This window comes from Mizuhopecten yessoensis, unplaced genomic scaffold (genome assembly GCF_002113885.1).
Source record: "Mizuhopecten yessoensis strain PY_sf001 unplaced genomic scaffold, ASM211388v2 scaffold7111, whole genome shotgun sequence".
Classification (NCBI taxonomy): domain Eukaryota; kingdom Metazoa; phylum Mollusca; class Bivalvia; order Pectinida; family Pectinidae; genus Mizuhopecten; species Mizuhopecten yessoensis.
The window spans coordinates 94194-118141 of NW_018406886.1; the positions used below are offsets into that span (position 1 = coordinate 94194).

Genomic DNA, 23948 nt, shown 5'->3' on the forward strand with positions numbered 1-23948 from the left:
CACGGCGTGTCATTAACCTTGTTATAGTAGAGTGATATAACATGGCGTGTCATTGACCTTGTTATAGTAGAGTTGTATAACACGGCGTGTCATTAACCTTGTTATAGTAGAGTGATATAACATGGCGTGTCATTGACCTTGTTATGGTAGAGTTGTATAACACGGCGTGTTAGTAACCTTGTTATAGTAGAGTGGTATAGCACGGCGTGTTATTGACCTTGTTATAGTAGAGTTGTATAACATGGCGTGTCATTGACCTTGTTATAGTAGAGTGATATAGAACGGCGTGTTATTAACCTTGTTATAGAAGAGCGATTTAGCACGGCGTGTTATTGACCTTGTTATAGTAGAGTGATATAGCACGGCGTGTTATTAACCTTGTTATATTAGAGTGACATAACACGGCGTGTCATTGAACTTGTTATAATAAAGTGATATAGCACGGCGTGTTATTAACCTTATTATATTAGAGTGACATAGNACCACGGCGTGTCATTAACCTTGTTATAGTAGAGTGATATAACATGACGTGTCATTGACCTTGTTATAGTAGAGTTGTATAACACGGCTTGTCATTAACCTTGTTATAGTAGAGTGATATAACATGGCGTGTCATTGACCTTGTTATAGTAGAGTTGTATAACACGGCGTGTTACTGACCTTGTTATAATAGAGTGATATAACACGGCGTGTTATTTACCATGTAATAGTAGAGTGATATAGCACGATGTGTCATTTACCTAGTTATAGTAGAGTGATATAACACGGCGTGTTTTTGTCCTTGTTATAGTAGAGTGATATAGCACAGCGTGTTATTAACCTTGTTATATTAGAGTGACATAACACGGCGTGTCATTGAACTTGTTATAGTAAAGTGATATAGCATGGTATACCATTGACCTTGTTAAGTAGAGTGATATAACACGGCGTGGCATTAACCATGTTATAGTAGAGTGGTTTAACACGGCGTGTCATTGGTTATACTAGAGTGTTTAGTTGACCTTGTTGTGGTTAATTTGTATAACACTGAGGAGGGTGATTAACCTTGTTATAGAAGAGTGGTATAACACAGCGTGTTATTGACCATGTTATAGTAGAGTGGTTTAACACGGCGTGCCATTGGTTATACTAGAGTGGTTAGTTGACCTTGTTATGGTTAATTTGTATAACACTGAGGAGGGTGATAGGTTATAGTAGAGTGGTATAACACAGCGTGTTATTGGCCTTGTTATAGTAAGACACTGTAATTTGGATTGTCGGTGACCTTATTATACACCGTGGTGACACAACCCAACAAGTATGTCAATCAATACGTGTATGCATGGACGACATTCGTTTGACTGTCTGCCGCCATAATGTCACACACACTTCGCAGTACTGAAAGCCTACAGGCTTGACGTTTGGCTGAGATCGAATGCAAACACGGCATTATAAGGTGGCGCCAGCAGTTCGTTATTAATTTCTACCTGGTAATGTAACTATCAGGGGGAGACAATTTGCGACGCTTGTAGTCGAGGTCGTCTGCTATCGGAGACAGATGCTGAGAGGTGAGCACACGTGATGTTTCAAAGATGGCTACTTGGAAGGTATTAGAATGACGGCCAAGCATGGACACACTCACACAAAACGGTTCACAATGAAGATGTCTCTCTGACACATCAAGGTGGCGGACGGAAATAGTATTTATTAGCGTTTGTGCGACAAGGGACCCGGATTTAAAGGACAGATCTTGCATGTGTGACAGGTGAGTTCTAGCGTATGGAGAAGTTTAATTGTTCTGTCTTTATGTCTTAACACTAGATCCAGTTATGTAATGTTTAAGAACAAGAGCGTTGTTGGTATTACCCGTGAATATAACATGCACGAAGTCCTTTTTGTGTTTAACCAAATGAAATGTTTTATCAAACAACAGACGTGTTTGCTGGCATATTGTATGCTCTGTCATACTGTATGCTCTGTATGACACTAAATGTCTGGGAGTGCCTTCGGCCTTTGTGGCTTTGTTGACCTGACGGAAGTTGAGGGGCATTTTTTGCCACTCAATAACGGTATTACACATGTTTAATATCTTCATGCTTTGTAAGTCATGTTGTTCTACATACGACGAAGCATTGAAAGACGGTTAATCAGTTTTGTCCTCGTGTTTGAATATAAGTTCTGATATTGTCTTCTTATATGGAGATGCACGTGTCACACACATGTGGTTGAACCTGTTAAACTTGGTAATAGATGCAGTATGCCAAATAGGAACTACTCTGTAACATACAGCTATCGGTGGTGCTTGGGGCCAGAAACTTGGAAATCCTGATTTTAATAATTGTTGAAGGGAAGTTGCGTAAACACCCTTACGTACATGCCTAAATGTCGTTAGCAAATAGAGACAGCAATGCTTAAGTTGTCTTCGTGTTGTTCTTACTTAGTGATGTTCATACTTCAGTTTTCTTATTGTTGTCCCCTGTAAAGATTTATTGCAGTAGTGGCTTTTATACTGATGTTGTCCTAGCGGTATCCTTGTGGAGGATTCAAATATTAATGTAAGAATTTTTTTCACTCGTAGGAACTTCGATACGTGTTTAGGCTTTGTAGTTTTCCTGAACTATGTATTTCTATGTTGGCGTTTACTTCGTCTTGTCCCCAACAAGAAATTTCAATACACGTTTGAGTGTAGTGTGGTGCTCGTTAAAGGGGATAACTACGCAGATTTTTATGATGGTATCACGTTTTCGTTGGATAAAATAGCTTCAATATATGGCGTATCCAGTTAATAAATCGTGACCAGGGAGTTCAGGGAACGGCTTGTGTGGGAACATTAACGTCTTCTGCGCCCCCAAACATCACGACGCGTTAGCTTACACTAGGTGTGACAAAACATTGTGGCGTGGTACAATTATTACAGGCTGGATTTAGTACGTGACATTTTGGGAATAACACAAAGTGTAACAGTTTTTAATTATGGCAAAACAAATGGCGAGACAATACATACAGCGTGGTACTACCACTGGGGTGACAGTACGTGACAGCGTGGTACTAACACTGGGGTGACAGTACGTGACAGTGTGGTACTAACACTGGGGGTGACAGTACGTGAAAGCGTGGTACTAACACTGGGGTGACAGTACGTGAAAGCGTGGTACTAACACTGGGGTGACAGTACGTGACAGTGTGGTACTAACACTGGGGGTGACAGTACGTGAAAGCGTGGTACTAACACTGGGGTGACAGTACGTGACAGCGTGGTACTACCACTGGGGTGACAGTACGTGACAGCGTGGTACTACCACTGGGGTGACAGTACGTGACAGCGTGGGACTAACACTGGGGTGACAGTACGTGACAGTGTGGTACTAACACTGGGGGTGACAGTACGTGATAGCGTGGTACTAACACTGGGGGTGACAGTACGTGACAGCGTAGTACAAACACTGGGGTGACAGCACAAGACAGCGTGGTACTAACACTGAGGGTGACAGTACGTGACAGCGTGGTACTAACACTGAGGGTGACAGAACGTGACAGCGTGGTACTAACACTGGGGTGACAGTACGTGGCAGCGTAGAACAAACACTGGGGTGACAGCACGTGACAGCGTGGTACTAACACTGAGGGTGACAGTACGTGACAGCGTAGTACTAACACTGGGGTGACAGTAAGTGACAGCGTGGTACTAACACTGGGGTGACAGTACGTGATAGCGTGGTACTAACACTGGGGTCACAGTACGTGACAGCGTGGTACTAACACTGCGAGTGACAGTGCGTGACAGCGTGGTACTAACACTGCGAGTGACAGTACGTAACAGCGTGGTACTAACACTAGGGTGACAGTACATGACAGCGTGGTACTAACACTAGGGTGACAGTACGTGTCAGCGTAGTACTAACACTGGGGTGACAGTACGTGACAGCGTGGTACTAACACTGAGGGTGACAGTACGTAACAGCGTGGTACTAACACTAGGATGACAGTACGTGACAGCGTGGTACTTACATTGGGGGTGACATCACGTGACAGCGTGGTACGAACATTGGGGGTGACATCACATGACAGCGTGGTACTAACACTGGGGTGACAATACGTGACAGCTTAAGACTAACATTGATTATAACCATGCCTTATGTTGTTTTTTCCAGATACATCTTACATGACATGTTAATTGCTTGTTTTCTATTTCGTACATGATCTAGGATCATGTATCTAGGACGTGGTTTAGTATAGTGCTGTACCGATTTCATTTTGTCAGTTTAAGTTCATATCTCTAAGTTAATCAACCTATGCTTTGATGTATTTTGTTTATTGATATTTTTGCGTGGTTTATGGTGTTTAGCGTCGTATTAACCTGGTTATTGTAAGGTCCTTTAAGGACATGCATTCATATCTTTAATGTATGCGTGTGCTGGAGGCGTTATGCTGACGTATTTGCGCAAATCTGTTGCTGACTTTAGAGTATTATCTCACTGAAATACCATGCCGAAGCCACCCAGCACAGCGTTCCACCCGGTCACATGATACGTATAACAGGTAAACTATTCCCCTACCGCGATCCTTAAAAACTTTAAAAGGCAAACAGGGAGAATCAGGCACCAATCCTAAGGCTTTGGTTTGTCCTGGTTTGTTGACAGAACACATTACCTTTCTCATTTGAGCAAATGCTCAGCACCAAGGCAAACAGACAGATGTATCTGAAGCCTAAAACAGCGAGGAACTGCCAAGTGAGGCATCAGACAATGTAACATCAGTTAGAAAGGTGAGAAACTATAAAGATCCCAAAGATGCGATGGGCGCTTTTTGACCGCTTCTGTGTCACATAAACCAATTCTGCAGAGGGGTCCCTTATTAGTCACCTTTTACGAATCATGCAGTGGCTCACAGCAGGTATATCTAATTTTTTTCCCCAAATCCCCCACCTGCAGAGATGTATTACTTAATAGACAGTTCCCCTAAATTATATCAATAAATAAACGTGTACATGTTCGAAGAATAATTAGACTTACTAAATGTACATGTCGTTGGAGGCGACTAATGAACGCCATTGTCAGTGGCGGAGGGCTACTGACATTCTGCTACCACTAGCCCTCTACTTCTTAATCGCGGATTCGAGACCTACATGGGACAGTCGCCAGGTACTGACTGTATATTGGTGGTTTTTCTCCGGTAACTCAGACTTTCCTCACCACCAAAACCTGGCACGTCCTTAAATGACCGTGGATGTTCATGGGACGTAAATCACAAACAAACCAAACCAAACATTTGCATAGGGGTAATTTCAGAAACGGCACGGCACTGTGTTGTATCTTTGAGCAAGATACTTTTCTCCGCTTGTTCTAGTCTACTCAGCTGTATGTGAGTACGTGGTTGGGCAATGCTAGAACTGTAGAATGCTAGCTGTGAGCGCCAAAATGACAGCAACGGCTGGATGCTTCCAAGGGAGTTGAGAAAGATATTGGCTGGTTGCAAAGGCCCTATAACTACGGATAATATTTTGTGAACCTCTTTGAGACGACCTACGAACTAGGTTGTGATAAAGTGGTATATAAGAACCTCGAATTATTATTATTATCAATTATTGAGTATCTCCCCGCGTGTGTAGCATATGATAAGGGGTAACCTATGCGGGGCCCCTGTAGAAGTGTCTTTCTATGTCCTCTGCTTAAAGGACACTGAAGAGTCAACGTTAATATTCTAACCCTAATGTAACAGTTATGGCCTTCTTACCTATTCTTTCATTTCCGCTGTGTGTCGTTAATGATATCAGCATTCTACCATACACTTAAGGTATATCATATAGCTAATACCTTACGAATTTAGATCACTCGACAGAAATTCATTTTTGTCATTTTTTTATGTGCAATTCTTAAGATAGATTGTCAAAATAGCGATGTTATGACAATTTTCATGAAAACAGTGGTCATGTATCATCATAGTAAACAATATTTGTATTGTCTATTTTTTGGCATCCATCCCCCCACCCCCAAAAAACCCAAAAAAAAAACAAACAAAAAAACAAAAAAAAACAAAAACCATTTCAAAATATCTTATTTAATCAATCCGATTTAATGGCGATTGGGCAACAGGCAAAGCCTATACCAGCCCTCTCCCTCATCAAAACATCACATCAAAGGAATTGTTGAATGGTTGAGGATGTTTGTTAATGTCTTAATTTCTCAGCTATAAATACACTGTATATTGATGCTACTTAAAAACAACAAATTAAAAACAAAAACCACATTATATGTGCTAAGAATTGAATGTGATACATTGAGCATTACTTGATGACAAAATATGATTATCATAACCTCTTTTTCAAATCCTATGTTGTCTCTGCTGTGTGTCGACCTCCTCTGCTTTAACGTTTTTTGTACGGTATCATGTTTGTCAGTTGTAAAACGTACATATCTAGTATTTAGTTCGGACACATCAAACAAATTTGTTATCTTATATGACACGAGTATGATACACGAATTTGTCTCCAAAACAATGTTGTTTATTATCGTCATTGGTTTGTGACGCTGGCGGGACGTCAGTCGTGAGGCTGGACTCTTGAGCACGTGCGAAGTCCTGATAATCAGTCAAATAGGCATACACGCGGCCTACACTGACCGTCGCGTGACGTCAGTGGACAGCACGTGGTCTGATCTCTGTTTCATTCTTGATTGCAAATTTCTCGGCTGTGATATTGGGAAAGAGATTGCTGGGATTGAGAGGGATAATCTTCCGGAATGACCTGACAAACCTTTTCCTGACCGTGTCTGCTCAGACACACAGATGAGGCGTTCCTGGCTCGTAACAACTTTGACACTCGATTTGAACTTGACTTTAACAAGACAGGTACCAGTGAGGTGTAAATAATTTCGTTGTAATGCCGCACATGTGACGTGTTACGTTTAATTCGTAAAGGATTCCAGTATCACTGCGAAAAAACCTGAAGCTATGCACCGGAAACCGATTTTGCCGGCATGCCTATATATAGATTTGCCGAAAAGAAATCATGCCTTACAGGACTTTAAAGATTAATAGAGCTGAAATCATTTTTTTTTTAATAATCAGCAACAGTGTTCCGAGTGTAAAAAAATTCAACGAGACTAGGCTGGATTCGAACCCTAGATTCAGATTGGTATATAACGCTCTAACCGACTGAGCTAAGCAAGGGGAGGTTACTGTATTACGAAAACACACAGAGCATTGGGACATGGGTCTGTAAAAATCCAAACGACATTAACTTCCGATTTATTTCCAGGTTTACACAAAATCATATTCGATCTCTGCTCGTTCATAAAGTTTTACTTGTTAGCAGCGAATTTGAAATGAAGATAATAAAATATGTTTTAGACAATAACCTTGTCGTTAAACTCAAAGTTCTTTCATATCGTTTAATATAGTGTTGCTCTAGAATTGCGACTTTCCCTTGGTATGGGATTAAAACTCGCGCTCATGCATGACTTCCCCTGCGGGTAAATGATTCCTTCCCTCCTTCAATCTTAAGATAAACCAATCAGAGGCGCGCTGGCAAAAATTTGCCAGCGAATCGGAATAGCATGGTTGATAGATAAATAGCGAGGGGTATCGAACAGATTAGTTTTCCAAAACAAATATGGCGGCGGGAACTGACGTTTCTACGACGCCAAGGAAAACGTACCCATTGGGTAATAATTGCGTAGGCAACACCGCCATACAGTCTTTTCTAATAAAGCTTCTAATATCTTTTTCTGTTCGGGTTTCAGGCGATCAATCTCAAATAACTTCAGAACTTTCGCATCATTCTCATCAATGTCTGCCATATTTGTTACAACTCCGAGCGCCCTTTTGAAAGAAGGTCTCTGATTGGTCAAAATTGAATGAGTATTTATAAATATATAGGTCACCTGAACGTGACCCTGACTGTGACACACTGAGATGCGAAATTAACGAAGCCATGTAACATGATTTTAATCAGATTGTCCTTCCTTCCTTCCTTCCGTTTAGTAATATGGTCCTTCCCACTGGCGAGTAATAATTCCAGTACAGTTTGATATCTTCCGCTATATAGTTAATTTTATGTTTTTTAATCATACAACCAAGGTCTATGTCAGTCATCGGTTTTTGCAAGCGTCCTTTGTTTCAAACTGTTTCTGATACGAAGTGTCACGGTCATATCACGACGATTCGAGATCCAGAATTCCAACTATAGATTCAGCCATCAATTGTACAGTTCTCCTCACAGTTTTCTATTGTTGTGTGATGATAAATCAATTTGCCACGATACATCGAGGTCGACAAGAGATCGCCCCCGGCCAAATGTCATCGTTTAGCGACATATTTGATTTATGGGCGTTCATATTCAGCTTGGCATAAGGATGTATTCCTCTACTTTTGAATAGATGCAGTCCCATAGTGAAGGTATATCCAACAAATATTAAATGATTGTGGCTTAACTTCTATTTGGAATGCTCATTTCGTAGAAGATTTAAATACTTCCTGCTTAAAATTAAAGGTTAAACAAATTCTCTATGAACAATTTCTTCAAAATTGGGAGAATGATGTATTTTATTCATCGAAAGCAATACGTTATAGATTTTTTTTTTAAATGCAAGTTTAAAGATTATTTAGATCTTTCAACTGAAAACGAAAGACATGTTTTGTGCAAATTTATAACAACGAATCTTACATTTATCATCGAAACCGGAAGATGGAATAGCATTGACCATCAAAATAGAATTTGCACATATTGTAACAGCCCGCAAATTGGAGACGAATTTCATTACCCTTTGCAATGTCCATCACTTACTGAATACAGAAAAACATATTTAGATAAGTACTATTATATATAAGACCCCACATTTTACAGTTTAACGAGCTGATGAATTCCAAACATGTAAGTACCTTGAAAAAACACCTATGTGCATTTATAAGAACGATCTTTAATAATATTTGTCCTCCATGATATAAATTATTTGAATGATATTGATTAGCTTGTGATTGTGAGACTTACCTTATGAACAACTGTATTGTAAATTATCTTCTAAATTTGTTTCTCTATAATTTTATTACACTGGCCCGTTTAAAAGCTAGACACTTCTATGTCAATTAAACACTGGCTGTTGATTATGGTCACATAGACATATCAAGGTTAGCAATAAGTTTGAGAACATGAATATCTTACTTCACGCGCGCGTCTATTTGAATATCATTTTTAGAAACTTATTTTTTTTCATAAATAATGCTAGTTTGGAGAAGAAATTTGACCAAAACCTTCTTTTGAGTTAAAATATCAAAACTGTGTGTAACATTCTGCTGATATTGATAATCTATCCTACAACATTAGCCAAAATACCAAAGTGTCCCGTCCATGGTGCAGTTTCATCTGTTTAAGAGTTTACGTAACCCTAATAGTACAATTTCGCGATCTATTTAGGGAACCACGTGTCGGAAATATCAACTTAAATAGAAAATAGAAATGGAAGAAGCCTTTTTTATCAAAATTGAAAGATTGGAATTGTTACTATGGTATAAAATGCATCAGTATTTAACTGAATAGCGTCCCGTTTCGGATACAGTGACGGTAGCATTGTATTTTACGACAAACAAAGTGACTTGTACCATATATGTAGGGCTATAGACAAGCAATGTTCGGGATATGCAATAAAAGGTCAGGCATTTCACACTTTGAAAATATGATAAAAACAAGATGTTGTAGCACACAATTAGCCGGAATACTTTTGGTTTGACCTTATCAAATAAACGAATTGAAAAATTACGGGTTATGAACATTTAGCCCATTTTGCGCTATATCAACGTGATGTTCTAATTCTTTGGGGCTTTTGTCATTGTAGTTCCGCGTAAGTTTTTTTGAAGAACATTGGACATTGAAACGGGCAATGATAAGTAATACTTTCCATGAAATACCTCCTCGTAGTCCTCGTAAAACATATTCATACGTACAATGCAAACGTGCAGTCTGAGACTCGTCAGATGCTCACATATTTATAATTCCTGTAGGAACTCTATCTTAATCAGAGATTTATAACGATAGAGTTCCTGCACAGCTCCTATATAAAGATGTATGAAATGGAAGACGGTGAGTGATCAAAGTACTCACGTGGTTTATAGTAATTGAACATTGATATCGCCAACGAAACTTGTAATTCCCAATAGATAAATGCTTCCGCTATACGATCCAACTAAAACTGATATAAATGTATTGCACATCACCGCAATAGTTCTTAATTCTAACGTAACCAAAATATCACTTTAAAATGTCCGCCATCTTTGTTTACAACATCACGCATGCGCAGAGAAGCAGCAAACGTGTATTGCTTTTAGTCAAGAGGCCACCAAAGGGAAATCAGTAAATCGTTCTGTTTGTTACAGAGAAAGTTTAAAAGTTTATATAGGAGCTGTGCAGGAACTCTTTCGTTATAAATCTCTGATTTAGATAGAGTTCCTACAGGAATTAACATATTTATAGATTGGAGTTACCTCCCTTAGACATGTAGTAATAATCCTTAATTGTTTAAAAAAATGTTGTTTGCACTACTTCTTCTTTATTTCGTCAATTTGAATCATACTTTGTGAATTGTACACATAATACTTTGAGAGGATGTGAATGAATTTTTAGCCCACTATCATCTGATGGTGGCCTATTCAAATCACCCTGCGTCCGTGGTCCGTCGTCTGTCCGTTTTCGTCGTCCGTCGTCCGTCGTCCGTCGTCCGTCCGTAAACAATTCTTGTTATCGGTATTTCTCAAGAAGTACCAGAGGGATCTTTCTCAAATTTTATATGTAGGTTCCCCTTGATCCCTCGTTGTGTATGTTATATTTTGAGACTGATCATAAAAACAAAATGGATTAAAAGAAGAACTAAACAGATCTTTCTCATATTGCAATGATCGATTCTATTTCTTTCACATTAAGTACTGTACTAGTAAATATATGAAATGACAAACTCACTTGAAGGTTGGCTTTCATACACATCAGTATTAAGTTTAGATCAAAAGTTACCTCAAGGTGCATTTACTGTTAACATGACGCAATCAAACAGATTAGAGGAAAGATGAGAAAAGATCGAACTGACAAAGAACTAATGAAGATGGTACAAAGGTGGGCGCCAATATCCGTCTGGGATCTCTTGTTATTAAAACGTTGTTGGAACTAATCCTTGTAGAGTGCATGATAGATGATGTGAATAAAGTATGAAAATATGAGATTCAATGAAATTTAAATGTATTGCGTTTTCTCTTCCTATTGCTTTTTTAAACAGTTCTTCCCGAAAGAAATATTCTGATGTCTGGTGACAAAGGTATCTTTTTTTTTTTAATATTCACAATATTCAATTCTCAAAACTATTATGCTTACATCCAGGTTTCCTTGCAATATGACTTGTGTGGACCGGAAACAGCCGACTATCTTTCGTGTTTAGTTAATTATTTATTTTTCATACCTGTGATATTTTATCATTTACTTTTTGCCTTCCTGACGAAAACAGGTGATATACATTGAAATAGTTCCGTGCTTATCTCAATTAATAGTGTTAGCTAGCCATTCGGTCAAGGTCAACATTAACATTAGACTTACTATCAAGTGTTCTATATTTTTTATTAAGGTTCATGAGTTCCCGACATACATTTTAACCTTGATTGACATGATATCACTGCTAAATGGTGTCAATTGAACGTTTAGAATGTCAGATGACGAGGCCACGGTCATCCAAATGGGCTGCTGTCTTTATGATCTCATTATCGAACCATTAACCATAGAGCCTGGACGTCTGTTAATTGTAATGTATCTGTCGGCATTGATATAATAAACTGACCTTAAAACAATATGTGTGTCACTATGCTAGAACCATCTATGTAATGACGTCTGTAAATTGAAATGTATCTCGGTATTTATATATAATATAATAATCTGACCTTAAAAACAAAATGTGTGTCACTATGCTAAAACCATCTATGTAATGACGTCTGTAAATTGTAATGTATTTGTCGGTATTTATATATAATATAATAAACTGACCTACAAACCAATATAGATGTGTCACTATGCTAAAATTATCTTTGTGATGACGTCTGTAAATTGTTACGTGTATATACATAATGTATCCGCCGGTGTTAATATAAGTAATTGATCACCTGCAGACAAACACGTGTGTCACTATGGTATTAATCCGTTAAGGAGTGGTCTTTTCAGGATGGCGGCCGTTACCGTCAGCAGAAGGTACATGTAGTTGTCTATTTCAAAACTGATGTTTCTAAACATGATCGGAGCACAGTCTATAGCAACGTGAACCGGGAAATGTGCAAACATCATGTTTTGCCCCTCAGCAACAGTCAAATACTTTAAAAACCACGCACAAAAAAGCGCTGATTTTTTTCGGGGAGACGTGAAACAGCGTTTAATTTTTTTCTTTTCTTAATTAAATGGCGATTTTTGGAAGATTTCCTTCATCAGTCTAGACCCCTAAAGGAGTAGTGTACAACATATAGGTTATTTATAATATAACCCTGTACAATAAGAGCAATAAAACAATCAGAACTGACGTGTATAATGTCAAAGATTGGTCTCTAAGAAATGTTGCTGGGTTTTACAATAAATGTCAAGGATTGGTCTCTTAGAAATGTTGCTGTGTTTTACAATAAATGTCAAGGATTGGGCTCTTAGAAATGTTGCTGGGTTTTACAATAAATGTCAAGGATTGGTCTTTGGATTTTAGTCAAGGTATGGTCTTTAAAGATTGTGAGGAGGCTCTTAGAAGAACAAAATAATTGTGGTATAAATACTCCATAAGATGGTATGGCTGCAATGTTACTGTCGAGAAAGGGAAAGCACACAATTGGAAAATCAAATTCATCGCGTTTGTCATAAAGTCTAGTTGAAAGATATCCGTTGATGTCACGTTTTAGAAATAAATCAAGATAAAAGCCAGACCGGCAAATGTGGTAGTATCCGTAATCTCTAGTTCGTTTCACTAGAACATGTAAAGAGAATACACATTGCAGCACTGCATACATACAACGTAGGGAAATCTTTGAAAAAAAAATTATGACAAAAACATGAGACGAGGTCTGGCTAATCAACTGCGTAGATGTGACTCTCTGTGTCACACCGTTGGGCGGTAGGTCTGGCTAATCAACTGCGTAGATGTGAATCTCTGTGTCACACCGTTGGACGGTAGGTCTGGCTAATCAACTGCGTAAATGTGACTCTCTGTGTCAGGCCGTGGGGTGGTAGGTCTGGCTAATCAACTGCGTAAATGTGACTCTCTGTGTCACATCGTTGGGTGGTAGGTCTGGCTAATCAACTGCGTAGATGTGAATCTCTGTGTCACGCCGTTGGGTGGTAGGTCTGGCTAATCAACTGCGTAGATGTGAATCTCTGTGTCACGCCGTGGGGTGGTAGGTCCGGCTGATCTACTGAGTAGATATGACTATCCGTGTCACACCGTGGGGTGGTAGGTCCGGCTGATCTACTGCGTAGATATGACTATCCGTGTCACGCCGTGGAGTGGTAGGTGCAATATTTATTCAGGAGTGGTTTGACTTTCTGTGTCACATTGTGTTATGGTAGATATGAAGATAACATAAATGTACTTTTGTATTTAATTTCTCCTTTGTGTGTGGTGCAGGAGACTAAGACACAGTACCAGCAAGTTTCTAAATATACTGATGAAGTGAGTTATGAGATGGTTTCTTCTGTTGTCAGGAATCCCCATGATGAAGGAAAATAAGTTTTGGGAAAGCTCGTAAGTGATGCATTGTCTGCTTAAAACTAGATAGAAAGGACATATTATTAAAGCTTACAGCAATCGTTGGTCGGACCTTTATCTTCCGTCTCTGTAACTATATTCAACTGTCGGGCGCCATTATCTGCTGCCGACTCCCCTGCGAGGTCTTCGATACACTTAGACCATTTAGAAATTGTTTTACCCGCTGTATGACGCTAAATCACGCCCCAGAGACTTAATTATGAGGAAGATTTCTATCTTCATCCATGTAGAACTAGATTACTTGACGAACATTTTATGTTTTTTTCTGTGGATTGCTTTTGTTGCAAAACAGACAGTTAGGATAATACCGTTGAGTAAGCACACAGCATTTATTTTCTTGCCAAAAGTAACAGAAGAGTACATACACTTAACTTACACAAAAGTGTTAATGATTGACAAGAAACCCTCATGTTACACCCTGTTGAATTTTAATAGATTGCAAACTTGGCTTGATATATCTATTTAGGAGAAGAATGGACGAAAAGGAAGTGACATCTATATGATCAGCCGGAAGAAATTACGAATTACCTCCTTCGTTGTCGCCGATTGAAATAATATCTTATTATATACCTGTTATGAAGTATTTTGAAATCTTCCTGTGATTTATTAATTTTGCGATTCAATTGTGATCTCTTATACTTAAAAATGCAATGTAATACGACCGTCTGCCCTCCTCTTTCCCCGTTTTTACGATAGTTGAGTTTACACCGTTTGTTCCTCTGCTTGCGCACTGCTATATCGACACAGTGATGGGTCTGAAAATAGAAATATGAACAATAGAAAATTAAAATTCTCATTTCGCAGCAGCAGCAGTCGAGTTCAATATTCTTTTTAATGGTTCACTAAATACAAACGTGATTTTATTTTACAACAATTATGAAACAAGTTATTCAAACTTATATTAATCACCCTTGTTGGCTCTGATGTAAGAACGCGGGGAGGGGGGTCTAAATGTGGGAGGAAATCGGAGTACCCGAAGAAAACCCGCGAGGTCTGGCAGGTGACCCAATACCTTTTAAGTACAATCGGCGAATTGAACCTTGGCCGAATTCGTGAGAGGAGATATGCTATCCACTGCCGATAATGATCGGCGCGATAATGATTCACTTTCATGCTTTATAGAGAAAATGGATTTGTACCAAGATTAAATTATTTTATAAACACTATTGTGAGTTTGCGTTCGAGCTGTATATTAAACACAAAGACATGGAGACGCACAGTGGATTTCTTACTTACAAATATAGTTTGCTATTAAATTCTTGAACTATATGACGTAATTATACTGATATTATAGATTGAGAACTAGTGCAAATGTGTAGACGGTATCGAGCTGCATATCGAACATCCTATTGCCCTCGTTTGGGACCTTAATGTCCATTTTGAAGATTAATCGACCAGATCTATCGATAAGTCTGGCCTGGATCCATCAGTTTCATTCGATTTCTTTGCCTCAGTTGAACTGCGTCGTAACAGTTTCCACAAGACTGTTCTGTTAAAGGCCATTTCTTTTCTTCGGTCTGCTCTGACTAAGAAGGTTCTTGCTATGTACATCAACATGAACAGGGAATGGGTTGAGACGGTCATTGCAGTTATCATTTTGTTCCATAACCTTTGCATAACCTTCCATGTGGTTTGTTGGTTAATTACCGCGGACCCATCTAAATATTTTGCAACTTGGGAGACTCTGTTTGATACAGAAAATCCACAATTCATACAGGTTCAGTCGGCGTCGGTGATAATTTTAAGTTGTAGATTTTGGAGAAAGCGTAAGAAAGCATAACTCTTTGAAATTCGAGGTGGTAATACTATGATAAGCAGGTATGAGAATCGAAAGATAACTGTCCTTTTTTCTTTGAACCTTATTACTGCAACATCGAATCATTTGAAGTATCGTCTGATTTAAGCTGTTCTTGACAACTTGAAGAAGGATGAAAGGCCAATTATTGATATTTGGGGAGTTTCGAAAAGTTCACATTGAAATTTATTCCGCGTTGTATCAATACTCGGGAGCTTTTCATTAGTAAGCCATGAACGCAGATTACAGTCCTGATGTTAGAGTTTCTCTTTCTCAGTTATATTTTCAACAACTTAAAGACTGGGCTCACTCAACATAAATCGATTCTGATTTCAGTATCAAAACTTCTTGGATATTCAATGGAATAACGTAATCTACAGTTCCGCAAATCGGTTATACTGATTAAGAATAAGAATATGTTGACAGTGAAAACACACCTGGAAAAGTGGGGCTGCTAATTAATGTATCTACTGCGTATAGTAATGATTGAGATCAGGTATGCGAGAACACACATTGGCATTACTGTGATAAGTTTGACTCGCATTTGTGACGTAATTGTATATTTGGTTTAGCTTCAACTATTTATTGAAGTTGAAACGGACATGCTAAAACCATTTCTAAAGCCAAAAGTGTCTTTCGCAAAGGTAGTGTCTAAACTGATGATGAAAATCGACAGCAGCAGACGAGATCTCCTCACTTCCCCGGGTAACGTTCCCGGTAAGTTCCTAGATATATAATTGCGTAAGAAATTACTTTCTCTTTCCTATTTAGTCACTTGGACGGAAAAACCATATGGATATGGGTGAACAAATCTGTGTCTAGGACAATTTCACTGTGATGTAAAGGAAAGAGATGTGCTGAAGCAGATTTGACGATCTCCGATGTCTTTACAGATGTCTTTTGTGCATCTTTCAATCCTTTTTGACCTTTCAAACAAAATACGCATGTGAATCATTTTGAGCGTTTCGACACCGTCTTTCTACGCTCTTTAAGTAATGAACCATGCATGAGCTCTTCAACAAACCTTTCGATTATCTTTTACGTTTTCTTCAAATTACTTGGCATCACAGCCAAGTAAATATCCCTTCGTAAGTGACTTGGCCGTTCTATTGTTTCAAGACACCCAGACAAATTCCAATCCCTCTTACTCAGGTCTAGTATTGGCCGTTGTGAAACGGATGTGTTTTAATGTCCGTCTCATTTACAGAATATTTGTTAAATAACAAAACGTTATTGGATTAAGTACTTTGATACCGTAGGTTTGAGAAATATTATCTTGATACCACACTAGGGAGAATAACACATACGGAGCGCCGTTGGTGTCTCAGTAATTACATATCTATTATTTAATTTACGTCATTACTAGATTTGAAGCTAAAGTGGACATCGTCATCTTCGTTTATACAATCACCACCGATACGGCGAGAGAGAAACAGAAACGACAACTGAGATATCGTCTGTTGATATGGCAACGACAGATGTATTAATATCATTCATAACAAAGAAGCAATCTTTTCATTTTTTTTCGCAGCCTAGAACTGACAGGTCAATGAATTCTCTCAGGTACTGTTCTATCTAATTTCCTCAGTAGTAACATTTATGGTTTTTATCGTCGTCCGCTTTCCCAGGACCAGATTTAATTATCAGGGTTGACTGAATAGGTGCGATTTTCTCCTATGAGATCCGATGTCGAGCATGATTACATAATTTACAATCAGATCCTTTATTGTTGAAGACATTGATACTTTCCTGATTCTACACGAGACCTAGTCATCGAAGTCATAAGGAGACCAGGAATTCCGTGTCTCCCGTTTTAGCCGGGAAAGATTACCTTGTCACCCCTAAGGGTAGATAGCCTCGTGCCGATTAGCACGTGTTCAATCGTGACGTCATTCAAATGTGTCACCGTTAATTGTGACGTCATCAAAAGTTAATGGTGATATTCATACCAAACCAAAAAAATCACACCTCGGGTATAAGATTTCTCTGCCACACCCTCAAGGTAGAGGAAGATTCTATTTATCTTTACGGCCATAAACTGAACAGGGAATGCTTATCCTTTCCGGTCACACCTTGCACATGAAATGCTTATCCTTTCTGGTCACAACTAGCACAGGGAATGTTTATCCTTTCCGGTGTAGAACAAGAAATTCTTACCTTTCTGATTGCGATACCCCTGGTTCATAATTGCTGTATTGGCACTTCTTACAAAGTTTACAATGTTACACAGCATATGTCCAAGTGTCATTCTTATGCAATTTTTGACAGTTCTTTTATGGTCAAAAACAAGTACTGATATTGCCTTTTAGGTTCATACAGTTATGAAGCTGTAAATATATATATTTACTACAGATTAACGAAAAGAGAAACGTGATTATTCTATTGAAACCCGCTGGTATCCGGATGTGACGTCAAACTGGGATGGGTCAAAACGACCTGATTTCAGTTTAATGTCATAGTGTCATTTCAGTGGGTTACGAGCTTGATCTTTCGGTCGCGCAGGCGTTAGCTAAACACGTTTAAAGGCTAACGTTGGCTGTCAATGTTCGTCATACCAGTCACGTTTAAAAGGACTCGGTGACCTTGTGGTGTTAATGTCAAAATATATTTGTTTGCCCACCTAGAAATCAAGAAGAGAAACCCTCATCATGAACTTACTTCTAGAGGTAGGTGTGATGATGCTTGTTTTATGAAACAACTAGGAGTTCTTCTTATCAAAGTGCAAAACATCCTCAATATATCTTGAAATGACAATGTCATAAATTAATTGACCTGCTTCGTCATGTCCGATGTTCTTAAATATTGTGACAAGGGGGAGATGAATATAATGAACATATTGATGAATGACGCGAACGACATTGTAATAAATCGTATATTAAAATGGAAAGTGATAGACGCCTTATTTGATGCCCACTACAACCCACCATGACCCAATGGGTGATAAAGTAGAAACGAATGTACGCTTATGTATTATAAGATGTGTTGGATAGTGTTGGAGGAGAACGCCGACTGTAATGATATTCGGGTGAATCTGTTGTTCATTACAATACACACCCAAGTCAAGGCGCTTGAAGGTCGTCACCTGTCAAACATTGCATTGGCTCCAATTTGAAGACTGTAAAATCTCAATTTCTTCGGCGCTTGTGACGTAAGTCGAAGCCAGATACATTTCTAGGATGGAGAAAACATTGGACTTCTGTCTGCCTCCCCCGCACGTCAGTTCGTCGTGTAGTATTGATTAGGCGAGACACACCACTGCAAACGTCTGTCTACAAACACCCTCTCCAACCTACACAACACTAAGATAGTTTGCTTAATACTTTCCCATCCCAGCACAGCATGTGAAATTATATTATATGGGAAAATGAAAAGATGGCAAACCTTTCAGGAATTTTGCAAGATAATGAACATACACAATAGTTATTGCTGTAAACAAGACAAGCTGGTCAGTGAACAGTATATGATTTAGAATACTATTAAGGAATATTTAATTTCAGGATTACAGGGGAAAATGGGGATTACCCGTTCAGGAAAATTCATATGATATATGCAACCGGAAGCAATTAGATCAAGTTATTGAAAAGCATGATTTGCCGCACGTATCTCAAACTTCACCACGTAACCACATCTAAGGCCACTATGACAATACACTAGGAACGGATGGGTCAACAGTCCCTATTAGCACCTAATTGTCGTCTGCTCAAATGGTTGCAAATTAGCGGCTCTGACGTAAAGGACTACAGACGGATTTAGGTGACAGCAGACAGAACACGGTGGCGTGCAGTGTAATCAATGACGTCACTTCTACAGCCAGCCTGCAAGCCGCAATCAGGAGATTTGATATTTTAGTTTAGGACCAATTGCTCTTAGAAAAATATCACGAAATGATGGCAGAGAATCCTCCTTTGTTGTCTTATAAAGAAGCACAACTGTTTGGTAATGCTGCAAAAAACAATATACATGTACGTGTATAGACCTTGACAGCTTTCTACTAAATAGTCTATGCATGGATTAAGTAGTGTCTAGGCGTATGTATGTCATGTGTCAACAACATGAAGTGGGTCCATATAAAGCAAGAAATAGAAAAGAATTGGAACGAAAGATAACGACGCGAAATGAAACGAAAGTAGTCATATTTCGTTTTGATTTCATTGCGATTCGTTTCGGTCTCAGTTCGTCTCAGAATATCTCCTAACATTTCTATAAAATGTCCGTTGCAGTGTTATTATAACATCAACATCATTCATTCTTCGGGTCCCTACAAAAACAGGAACGAGACAGAAACGAAGTTAAAAGAAAAGAAACTAAATTAAAACGAAACGAAAGATGGCTAAGTCCGAAGTTCGTTTGTCGGTATGTTTGTTGTGTGGTTGCTTTTGTCTGCATGTTATGAAAGACGTGTCAAGGTGAACGTATGAATAGCATATAAGGTTTATATGGGTTTTTTGGTTGTTTTGTTTCAAAATGATGTTGAACAATTATGTTCACTGCTGTACTACCCGCTGTATTGAAATTTGAAATTGTTTAGAATTATTTATTTAAAAAGCACCTACAAACCAACAAAACTCCATTAAAATTAAGAAACATTGATATATGAATAAGGCATTTAGATAAGGGAATTTGCAGGAAGTTTTACAGCGTTGCCAAGCGTAAACGAACATTCTCCAGTAAAGCAGGTCAAGTTACCTTTTATCCGAGAGATAATGCATAATTTATATCTTAAATGCGTTTTAGCATTAACGACTTTGTTTGCCATTGTTGAGCGTCATTTGCATTTAAAAACTTGTAATTGAAGAGAACTGGTGATGACATTTCACAGATACTGACTCAGAATCCAGAACACCATTTCTCCCCAATGATTGCTTCTGTTAACTAACCAACTCCCGTCCATCCATTACGCGGCTAGATATTGGTTAAATTTACGTTAAATTGGTTGATTAACACCTTCCGTCACGTTGATTGGTAACAAAAAAATATTGGACTATTCGTGGCTGTTTGAAGGATGACAGTCGTTGAATACTTGTTCCAACATAACGAACGTTCATGATCGTTGTAGTACCACTCATGAACGCTTCATTACACAAGTGTTCAGTTTACGAACTTTATGAGATACTATAAATAACATTTGAGTATACATCTGAAATTATAAGTGTCGGATATATTATGCAGAAGCCAAATCACCTCACCATACGCGACCCTTGTCGTCGTTTGTAAGTTAGCAAAGTCGGTCACTCGACAACGTAATAAAAGTTGTTGGAGGAATGCTGGCTTCTTGTCTTGTTTGTTTTAAAAACAGGAAAAAACCCAGATAGAGCTCCTTTTCTTTTGAAAGGTTTGGAAATAGTTTTGCCTTTTACAACTTCTAGGAATTGTTTTGCATATGGGTGAATGCGTAAATTAGTTTCAATTCTGACATTTATATCAAAAATTGAGTTCTTTGACGAAAATCAGGTAAAAACGCTAACGTACCTCCATTAAATCTCCTACAATTTTTGAGAAACTTAAGCTTTTCGTTGTTTTTTTCTTTCCAGATAGGTGTTTGACATCATGAAGAACATTGTAGCATTGCGTTAGAGCCCTGCGCATATTTTTGAATAATGTTCCGATAAAAATGATAAAAAAAATCAGAATAGGTGTTTTATTTTGCACCTTATAAAAAGTGCAATAGATGTCAAATACTTTTTTTAAAAGATTGTTTCCACAGATAACCAATATGAACATTCTTAAAAAATGTTGAACCTGGTAAAAAATGCAACAGGAAAAATAAAACTCCAATCGGAATCTCTGTGTTTTATCTGTCGTTTGATGTTGGAATTATCATAAAGCTTTACAGATAAACTTTATTGATTCTTTATTGATCCCCGCATCTGTAGCACAATTTATTTTCGAGATATGACTTAAGTTTGGAATTAAACTTTAACAATTAATTTAGGTACCATAAAGAACTAAATTGCAAAAAAAAATCAAACAAATCCCGGTATATCATTTATCACTTTTTAAAAAAAAAAGCTCAACGAAAAACGAAAACCAATTATGAAAGGAAAAGTTGATTTTTCTGCGATATAATGAAAATATTTGTTCCAAAAGCTTCACCATTGGCTTCATGAAATTCGCTAAAAACGTTGTAATGCGTGAATTATATGACGGAATTATTAAGCCATTTTAAATATAATATGTTACACAACAGAAAATATAATATGTTCATGTTTTCGAAAGAAAAACGTATTTTGTTGGATATCATACATTCTGACTTATAAATGGATATTGAATTTAATAAATGTATATCTAAATCGACAAAGTTTTCATATGTCTGCCTCAAATTATAAATCAGGTGTTATTCAGTGTTATGTTTGTTTTCGATCCATTGCACATGTATAAAAATCAACCTGAAGAGTTGTTACGCTCTAAGGAATTTTTAACATGAGACAATATTCCAAATTTGTGAATTAAGTGCTCTTTTTCTACTCTTAATGACACTATTCCATTAACTACTCAGACCTTTCCTTATGGATGTCGAAGACTCGATATCAACATGAATATAAGTATTTTGGAGATGTTTCAGAGATTCATTAAAGATACTAGACGCTTTTACCAAATTACACTTACTTGATTATCTATTTTCACATGACTTTTTTTGCGTGGAATTATAACAGCACATAATTGCTATATAAGCTGTCCACCAGCATAATTATAATTGCCTTTTTTTGTACAATCTAGTATTTGTAACAACAATTTTCAAAAAAATAATAATGGCATGCAAATATCAATTTATATAATATACATGTTTTATCATTACTTCAATTCAATATGATGTGTGTAAACTATTTATAACTGTAAGGAGAGGGCGCTCATAGACTTTGCCTGTTGCCAATTCCTTTGTATCTGAACAATAAATAAACAATCGAATGATAGATACACATGACAAACAACAGTGACTTGTGGGGGACAATTCTCAACCAATAATTATTTTAACTAGATATAACTCCGAAACTCCTGAAACATGTAGAAAATGAACTTTTACGAAAAATGCTAATAAATGAGACGCTTTTCACTACAACGCAAGAGGGATATCGGTTTGTTTTACAAGGATGATATGATATGGTCTATAACCCAATGATATAATAACCTATTGAATCTGATTTTACTGTGAACATTTTAACCGAGAAATGCCCTCAAATGACCCTACACAAAAGAAATTACAGCGAAAGCATGTAACGTTACATCATATTTATTTTCATTAAATATTAAACAGATATCAAGATTACGTTGCTGTACAGTTGGTTCGTAATTGTCTATCGACAGTTACTTATTATGTGGTAATGTATTCTGTATATTGGTCTGTCGACAGCTGTACTAAAACTTCTTTGGCCACGGTTTCCGATTGGTCAAGGCATTTTACCATGTGTTTCAACGGGCACCCCGGTTGTCCTTCACCACCAAAACCTGGCACGCACGTCTTTAAATGACCATAGCTGTTAATAGGACTTCAAGCGTCAGGCAAACCAAACAAAATGAGATATCCTGTGGTACTGTGTTCTACATCATTAGATACTTTAGTTCTGAGATAATATTCCCCGTGTTACTGAACACTAGGTCTTATTTATCCATCATGTGTATCTTGCCCACTCGTTCTTGTCGATTTATTTAAATGTCGGTGAAAGCAATTATCTAAATTTATATTCAATAAACTTGTACTGTTGTGAGGTTGATGCGTCTCCCACGTGACCCAGTTGATGACTGATGGATTGAAGTCTCCCATTATTAACGTACGGTAATACTTCTTCCTATTTGTTGTCCCAGGTAGGTCTCTAAAAACTCTATATTCGGAACATAATTCCCACTAGATCAGATGTCATTCCTATTCCAGCAAGCTTGCCTCAGTGTTCACCCCCTTTGTTGGCATTTTATGGAATACACACTTAAATTGAATTCCTTCCGATTCCGTTTTCTTTTTGTCTTTTCCAATAGTCTCTTTCTTATTAATAATAATATTTCGTCGGTTTTTATGAGGTCATCAATGATTCTGGAATCATGTTATGTGTTTTTGTTATTGTGATTCGCGAGGTAAAAGTGCATATTTATTTCCTCCGGTGATCTTCGGACAATCCTGTTGCAAAAAATCTCCCTTTTGTTTTGATTTTTCCTTCTCAAAACCGTGAATTACAATATTTTTCTCCCTTCTTTCCCATTTCGTCGACAACATTTGCGATTGGTTGTATTCCAGTTGACTTGTCTCTCCGCCATTGTTCTCCATTTTTATGTTGTGTATTTGGCATTTTGAAACGGATTTTGTCATCTTCGTCATGACATTGATCATCTCTGCGTGTTCTAAATTGTGTAATCTGGTTTCAATATCCTCCTTTCATCATTGCGTTACGTCTTATGACGATCTTCATGTTCGCTATTTTGCTTGG

At 37.9% G+C, this 23948-nt stretch overlaps 1 protein-coding gene across 2 annotated transcripts in view; it reads left to right on the top strand.

Annotated features, from left to right (window-relative positions):
• Positions 1 to 1530: 1530 nt before the first annotated feature.
• Positions 1531 to 23948, top strand: part of LOC110453123 — a 50724-nt gene continuing 28306 nt past the window's right edge. For both annotated transcript variants that reach the window (XM_021501956.1, XM_021501957.1), the window contains exon 1: positions 1531 to 1744. The gene's annotated coding sequence lies outside the window, so the exon portion shown is untranslated. The remainder of the gene's footprint in view (positions 1745 to 23948) is intronic.